At 44.7% G+C, this 8,983-nt stretch overlaps 1 pseudogene; it reads left to right on the top strand.

Annotated features, from left to right (window-relative positions):
- Positions 1–265: 265 nt before the first annotated feature.
- Positions 266–8,983, top strand: part of LOC140724367 (uncharacterized) — a 40,402-nt pseudogene continuing 31,684 nt past the window's right edge.

The following is an 8,983-nucleotide window of genomic DNA, read 5'->3' as shown; positions in this document are numbered from 1 at the left end:
TACACGTTGATATTGAGTATGTTGCTTATGGGAGCCGCTTTCTGCGTTAAAACAGCTGCAGATTTTTCTATCCACACGGTTAAAAAAAAATGAGGTATGGACATTCAACTGGTGCTTGCAGAAATGTTTAATGGCACCGTGATTACCCATAGGGCCATGCGTTAAGAATTTCGCCGGCGCTGAAGCGCCGATGAACTGCGCAGGCGTCAGGCTGAGGACGTCCCCGAGTATCACGCATGCGCGCAGTACACAGAAGACTTTCAGAATGTCGGTTGCAGGTAAGAGCGATTCTCTGTGTTTTTATCTTAAACACCGACTTCGGGATAATTCCTTTGAATTTCTGACACCTTGACCAGCAATCCCGGGACAGTGCTGCCCTCTTCCCTCTCTCTCAGGCCCACGATCTGTACACGGGCCCCGGGGAGCTTCCGGTTGATGAGGGAATGGGAACCGAAGGATCTCTCAGACAGAGCTGAGCTCCAGCTATCTAAATGCAAGGATTAGGAACTCGGAGAAAGGGAACAAAATCTTTTACATCACCAGTTCAGAAAATCGGCATTAGTACTCTTTTCCATAGATGCTGCCTTGCCTGCTGAGCTCCTCCAGTATTTTGTGTGTGTTGCTTCCTCTACCTCCTCTTGCTCTGGACTTTTCTACCGGTGAGAACATGTTTTGTCCCATTCTCTCTGGGTACGTAATGATATCAAACACCTTTGCCCTGGGCAACAAGTAGCTTTCACATCCCAAATGTGCCAGACTCCAATGAGACAGATTACTGCCCTTCCCTTCATATTCATTGGCATTGCATTCACTGAGTTCACCACCGTTAGTCACCCGGGGGAGAGTTCAGAGGGAATATTTATGTAGAATACAGAAAGTAGTGATGCCTGTTTGCATTTGGGTGATGCAAAAGTTGCTGGAGAATTTGCAAGTGGGAAGAAGTGGAGTGATATTTGGAAATCTGACTTTTTAAAGCGTAATTTAGCAAGCAAACCACATATGGGCAATGTGCAAAAGCTCTGGTGAGAAAATCCTCCATTTCCTGTTACAGGCCTGCTACATAGGTTGTGTGAGAGAGCAGATGAACTCGATCAAACCCAGAGGAGATCAAAGTTCCTATTGACAGTGATTTGCTAGATGTTAAAATGAATACCTCTCTTTATAAAATTCACTGTGCACATCTTGTCACTGGGTAAAAATTGGGTACAAGATTTATCTGCACACTGGTTATTACAAATTAGAGGGGAGATTATTACAAATTAGAGGGGTATTGGAGGGAAGGAGGGGAGACCTCCAGTGTCCCTGATGCCCTCACCTGCAAGATGTACATCCAGCTGCAGCTTGTAACCCTGCACTTCAATGAGCTGGAACCTGAAATGGGTGAATTCCAGATCATCCAGCAGTTGGAGGGGGTGATATATATGACATGAAGAGAGGTGAGTTACTCCCAAGGTGCAGGACACAGGAAACTGGGTGAGAGTCAGGAAGGGGAATGAGGTTAAATATCCATCGCAGAGTACTCTAGTGGCCATCCCCAACAACAGGTGGACCACTTTAGTAGCTGTTGGGGGGAATTACCTGGCAGAGGAAAGTCAAAAGGCTGATTAGGGATTCGTTAGTTAGAGGAACAGAACAAGAGGGGAGGAATATCCTAGTGGTAAGGCTTGCTAGTGGGAGTGAACAGGGGAGGGGGTGATGTGGTTAAAATAAGTTGTAGGGGGAATGGGAGCCAGAATGACAGAACAGATAGTGGAGAGGGTGAATTGAATTGACTTTATTAAATACATATTTCATAAACATGAGGAGTAGATATATTTACCTTACATCATCTAAATGTGCAATGTGTAATTTATAGTAATTTATAATAGATAGTTTCCACATAGGACAGTCAATATAACATCGAAATGCAATTGTATCAGCATGAATTAATCAGTCTGATGGCCTGGTGGAAGATGATGTCCTGGAGCCTGTTGCTCCTTTTGCTGTGGTACCATTTCCTGGATGGTAGCAGCAGGAACAGTTTGTGGTTCTGATGAATTGGGCCTGTTTGACCCTGATATTCGTTGGGCCCTTTTTACACACCTGTCCGTGTAAATGTACTGAATCGTGGAAAGTAGATTGTGCAATGTATAATTTCCTTGTTTATATTTAGAGACATTTTTTGGTGTATAAAATGATGAGGGGTATTGAGCGTGTGAGTGGCCAGAGTAGTGTTTTTTTTATTTTCCCAGGGTTGAAATGGTTAATGCCGCTTTTCCACACTTCCATAGACCCTTTGTCCATCTCCTGAGTAAATAGAGATGGAAAAATATTTAAGATGTCCCCCATCTGCTTTGTTTCCACACGTGGATTGCCATTCCGGTCTTCCAGAGGACCAACTTTGTGCCTTGCAATCCCTTTGCTCTTAATCTATCACTAGAATCCCTGAGGATTATCCTTCACCTTTTCTGTGACAGCAACCTCATGCCATCTTTTAGCCATCCTGATTTATTTCGTATGTGTTCTCTTGCATTTCTTATACTCCATAAGAAACTGCCTGCCTATCCCTGTTATGCAATTCCATTTTGTGCTTTACCATGGTCTCAATATCTCTTGCAATCTAAGTTTCCCTACAGTTTCTATCTTTACCTTTTATTCTGACATACCCGCTCTGATACCGCTTTCAAAATTTCACTTTGAAGGCCTCCCATTTACCAAGCACACCTTTGCCATAAAGCAGCCTGTCCCAATCCACTGTTGCCAGATCCTAGTGTTGATTCCAGGTGTTGATCCATGCCCTGAACACATCCACCTTTCCTACACTGCTCCTTGTATTGAAATATACAGGGCTCAGCATATTCACTGCACCATGCTCAACTTTTTCATTCCTGACTTTGTCTGAGGCCTGAACAACATCTGTCTCCACAACCCCTCCACTATCTGTTCTGTTATTCAGGCTCCCATTCCCCCTGCAACTTTAGTTTAACCCTCCTTACCCCCACCTCCCAGCATGCAGCTCTATCACCCCTTTGGCTTTCCTCTCCCAGATCAATAAAAAGGAGGTGCATACCAGGTACAGGCAGATAGGAACAAATGAGGTACTTATGAAATACAGGAAATTCAAGTGAACACTTATGAAAGAAATAAAAGAAGGCATGAGGTTGCCCCAGCAGACAAGGTGAAGGAGCATCGTCAGGGATTCTGCAGATATATTAAGAGCAAAAAGATTGCAAGGGAAAAAATTAATTCTCTGGAAGATCAGAATGGTAATCCATATGAAGGGATAACATAGACTTGGGGAGATTTTTTTTGCATCCGTATTTACTCAGGAGATGAACACAGAGTCTATAGAAGTGAGGCAAAGCCACATCAACTTCATGGACCCTGTACAGATTACAGAGGTGGAGGTGTTTGCTGTCTTGAGGCAAATCAGTGTGGATCAATCCCCAGGGCCTGACAAGTTGTTCACTATGACCCTGCGGAAGACAAGTGCAGAAATTATTGGGGCCTTAGCACAGATATTTAAATCATCGTTAGTGACGGGTGAGGTACTGGAGGATTGGAGGACAGACAATGTTGTTCTGCTGTTCAAGAAAGGCTGTAAAAATAAACTAGGAAATTATAAATTGGTGAGCTTGACATCTGAACTGGGAAAGTTGTTGGAATGTGGGTGTAGGAACCAAGTATATACTGTAAGTATTTGGATAGGTGTGGACTGATAAAGGATAGACAGCATGGCTCTAGCCAATCTTATAGAGTCTCTCGAGGAAGTTATCAGGAAAGTGGATGAATGCAAGGCAGTGGATGTTGTCTACATGGACTTTAGCAAGGCACTTGACAAAGTCTCATATGGGAGGTTGGTCAAGAAGGTTCAGTCACTCAGCATTCAAGATGAGATAGTAAATTGGATGAGACACTGTCTTTGGGAGAAGCCAGAGTGTGGTAGCAGATGGTTGCCTCTCTGACTGGAGGCCTGTGTCTAGTGGTAGCCACAGGGATCAGTGCTGGATCTGTTGTTGTTTGCCATGTATATCAGTAATCTGGATGATAGTGTGGTTAACTGGATCAGCAAATTTGTGGATGACAAGACTGGGGGTTTAGCGGACTGCGAGAAGACTATCATGGCTTGCAGTGTGATCAGGACCAGGTGGGAAAATGCTTTTAGAAATGGAAAATGGAACTTAATGCAGACCAGTGTCAGTTGTTGCACTTTGGTATGTCCTACCAAGGGAGGTCTTTCACAGTGACTGGTCGGGCATGGAGGAGTGTTGTGGAAGAAAAGGATCTAGGAATACAAGTCCTTAATTCACTGAAAGTGGTATAACAGGTAGATAGGGATGGAAAGAATGATTTCAGCCCATTGCCCTTCATGAACCAAAGTACTGATAATAATAGATGGATATTATGTTGACTTCCAGAAGATATTGGTGAGGCCTAATTTGAAGTATTGTGTGCAGTTTTGGTCACCTACCTACAGGAAAGATGTAAAAGAAGTTCAGAGATTTCAAAGAAAATTCACAAGGATGTTGCCATGTCTGGAGGACTTGGGTTATAAGGAAAGATTGAACAAATCAGGACTTTATTCCTTGGAATGCAGAAGATTGAGGGGAGATTTGATTGTGATAGAGAGGCACAGATAGTGTTAATGCAAGCTGGCTTTTTCCACGAAGATTGGGTGGGATGACAACCAGAGGCCATGGGTTAAGGGTGAAAGGTGAAATGTTAAGGGGAACATGAGGGGAAACTTCTTCACACAGATGGTTATCCGGCTGTGGAATGAGCAGCCAGCACAAGTGGTGCATGCGAGCTCGATTTCAACATTTAAGAGGTTTGTGTTGGTACCTGGATGGTAGAGGTGTGGGAGTGGGCTGTTTAAATAGTTCAGCACAAACTAGATGGCCCAAAGGGCCTGTTTCTGTGTTGAAATTTTCTATGATTGTGACAACCTGAAATAATACAAAAATTCACTCTAACCCCTTTTGATAGCTGTGTGAACCAACCAGTCATTTCAGCAGGATTTTTTTATATGGCGTTAAAACTGTGGCACTTTAAGTTAATAATACATAAAAGAAGACCCCAGCTGCACGTCAAGAAAAAGTATTTGTGTGAGACTGTTTCAGTTACTGTGGGGCCAGGCACCCATGCATCTCAGTGGAAACAAGGAATAATACCAATGGAGAGAGTAAAACTGAGCCAAGGCACAGATTGGAGATGGCACAAATGCCCCATTCTTATAGAGACAGGAAGAGCATCAGAGAATTGATGGTCATTCCAGATACCAGCACTGTGCCCAGTTAGAAGATGATTTCTCTGTTCAACTTTCGTTGAACCTCACCGTAACAGTGTGATACCAGATCAAACCTTGGCAACTCAAGTAATCTCATCTGAAATGTTGTCCTACACCCATTGATGTATTTTGTAAATCTTTTTACAGGTTAAAAATGAGAAGGAATTCATCTCCAGGAAGCTCAAACACGGCACACCAGTTAAGAAGTGGAGCAAGGAATCCAGTTGACCACCCTTCTTGCTCAAACTGTGGGTAGGGATTCACTCGGTCATCTGACCAACTCGCAAGCCCGTCATTTTACACAGGAGAAAGGCCTTTCACCTGCTCAGACAGTGGGAATGGATTCACTCGGTTATCACAATTGAAGGTACATCAGCAAGTTCACACTGGGCAAGGCCATTCACCTGTTCTGTGTGTGAGAAAGGGGTTCAGTCGGTCATCCCACCTGTGGACACACCAATCAGTTCACACCACACTGGGCAGAGGCTGGTCATCTGCTGAATTTCTGGGAAAGGATTCACTCAGTCATCTGACCTAATGGCTCACCAGCGAGTTCACACTGGGGAGAAGCCATTCACCTGCTCAAAGTGTGGGAAGGGATTCACTGATACATCCAACCTACAGAGTCACCAGCAAGTTCACACTGGGGAGTGGCCGTTCACCTGCTCAGTCTGTGGGAAAGGATTTACACAGTCATCTACCCTACTGGTACACCAGCGAGTTCACACTGGGGAGAAGCCGTTTACCTGCTCAGTCTGTGGGAAAGGATTTACACAGTCATCTACCCTACTGGTACACCAGCAAGTTCACACTGGGGAGAAGCCGTTTACCTGCTCAGAATGTGGGAAGGGTTTCACTCAGTCATCCACCCTCCAGAGTCATCACCGAGTTCACACTGGGGAGAAGCCGTTCACCTGCTCAGTCTGTGGGAAGGGATTTACTCGGTCATCCCAGCTACGGAGTCACCAGCGAGTTCACACTGGGGAGAAGCCATTTACCTGCTCAATCTGTGGGAAGGGATTCACTCGGTTAGCTAACCTACAGAATCACCTGCAAGTTCACACTGGGGAGAAGCCATTCACCTGCTCAGTCTGTGGGAAGGGATTCACTCGGTCATCCACCCTACAGGATCACCTACGAGTTCACACTGGGGAGAGGCCATTCACCTGCTCAGTCTGTGGGAAGGGATTCACTCATTTATCCACCCTACAGAGACATCACCAAGTTCACACTGGGGAGAAGCCGTTCACCTGCTCAGTCTGTGGGAAGGGATTCACTGTGTCATCTAACCTACTGGTACATCAGCGAGTTCACACTGGGGAGAAGCCGTTCACCTGCTCAGTCTGTGGGAAGGGATTCACTCGGTTAGCTAACCTGCAGAGACACCAGCGAATTCACACTGGGGAGAGGCCATTCACCTGCTCAGAATGTGGGAAGGGATTCAATCAGTCATCCCACCTACAGAGTCATCAGCGAGTTCACAGTGGGGAGAAGCCGTTCACCTGCTCAGTCTGTGGGAAGGGATTCACTCAGTCATCCCACCTACTGGCACACCTGTCAGCTCACAATCGGGAGTGGCCATTGTTATGAATCCCTAGGTTTTGTTTGCTGTGGATTGTCATTTTAAGAGAGAGAGATTAAGAAGGCAAATCAGTCTGACTTGCAGCTTGTTTACATCACTCCCAGCTTGTTTAGTTTTAACTGAGGACACAGACACTCAGAGTCAGACGGAGACGGAGGAAAAATGGAAGGATCAAAACCAGGGAACTAGTGGCCAAGGGTCACTGTTTGGAACTTTCCTTTGCCCACAAGGGTGGGTTAATTATCGATTCACTGTACATCGAATGTGTGGTTGTCACCTTATTTGATCCATAGCAGTGGATCTGATTCGGGGTATCCTGCGGTGACCACTTATGTGTTAACCCTTGCCTGGCTGTGGTGTGGTAATTCATTTGAAGATGATACCCCTTATGACAAGACAATTCGGGTGATAATTAGTATGTGGATTTGGAAGGATGACAGATAAAATCTACAGCGACTGTTGGTCTCGTTTTACCACCATGGAACCTGTGGAATACGACATAATTGCCTTCTCTCAACATTTACCCTGGATTACAAATATCTCTCTCATCACCTATTCTGTGGTTGAACTGAACTTTCATACTTTACTCAAGACTCCAAGCCTTGTTTCCCCCGAGCTCAATAGTTTGGGAGTTATATTTATACACATTTATACACATAACACTCACGAGGAAATCTACAGATGCTGGAAATTCAAACAACACACACAATATGCTGGTGGAACACAGCAGGCCAGGCAGCATCTATAAGGAGAAGAACTGTGGACGTTTCAGGCTGAGACCCTTCGTCAGGACTAACTGAAAGGAAAGATACTGAGAGATTTGAAAGTAGTGGGGGGAGAGGGAAATGTGAAATGATAGGAGAAGACTGAAAGCGGTGGGAAGAAGCTAAGAGCTGGAAAGGTGATTGGCGAAAGTGATACAGAGCTGGAGAAGGGAAAGGAGGCCTCGGGAGAAAGAAAGGTGGGGGGGAAGCACCAGAGAGACATCAAAAACAGGCAAACAATTAAATATGTCAGTGAAGGGGTAAGAAGGGGAAGAGGGGCATTAACGGAAGTTAGAGAAGTCAATTTTCATCCCATCAGGTTGGAGGCTACCCAGCCGGTATATAAGGTGTTGTTCCTCCAACCTGAGTTTGGATTAATTTTGACAGTAGAGGAGGCCGTGGATAGACATATCAGAATGGGAATGGGACATGGAATTAAAATGTGTGGCCACTGGGGGTAGTCTGTTGCTGCTGGTTCATTTCTAAAGCGTTACGGTTTGTAACAAAATGGGGCCTGCATCTGGGATATGAACAAATTTAAGGATTGGTTTAATATCGATTTCATTGGGGAAATCCCTTTTGATTTATTTGTGTGTGGAAAACCAGCAGCAATGGATGTTGATAGATATCTGGAAGTGTGAACCTCTCAGGCGTTAGAGGACACCAGAAGGATTGAGCATTGCTAAAACGTTAATACTTGCTAAGGTGAAATTTACAATGAGGAGGGTACAGATGCAGAGGATAATAGCTGAACATTATGTATCTAAGGGTGTGTTTAAAGTGGAGGAGTTGGAGTTTCCTGAAAGTAAACCTAGTGAGCTTGAGCTCCAGTACAAGTTAGAAAAATTGAAGATGGAGGCTCCGGAAAGGCAGAGGCAGTTTCAGGCTGGAGAGGCAGAAAAGCAGAAAGAAAATTCTCTTACAAAGTGTAATTAAGGGGAAGGCTTAGCAAGCCTATTCTGCTTTGACAGTTGCTGAAGCAGCTTATGATTTATTTATTTATGCTACACCAATCATCGCCACTGGGCTATCAATGTGCAGGAGCAGTGTGTAATTCAGTGCTTTGCTCAAGGACACACATGCTGCCTCGGCTGAGGCTCGAACTCATGACTTTCAGATCGCGAGTTCAACACCTTAAACACATGGCCACGCACCACACATTATGACATAGTGAAACAGGCTGTGCTCAAAGCTTACGAGTTGGTCCCAGAAGCAGACAGGCAAAAGTTTAGAAATTTGAAGAAATCTGTGAATTTGCTTATGAGAAATTTGTGTGTTTTGACCGCTGGTGCACATCTGAACATGTAAATGCTGATTTTAACAGCTTGAAAGAGTTGGTTTTAATTGAAGAATTCAAAAAGTGCGTTCCTG

The sequence above is a fragment of the Hemitrygon akajei genome, unplaced genomic scaffold (genome assembly GCF_048418815.1).
Source record: "Hemitrygon akajei unplaced genomic scaffold, sHemAka1.3 Scf000197, whole genome shotgun sequence".
NCBI classification, from domain to species: domain Eukaryota; kingdom Metazoa; phylum Chordata; class Chondrichthyes; order Myliobatiformes; family Dasyatidae; genus Hemitrygon; species Hemitrygon akajei.
The sequence above is the reverse complement of the archived record's forward strand: the minus strand, read 5'-3'. Positions and strand labels throughout refer to the sequence as shown.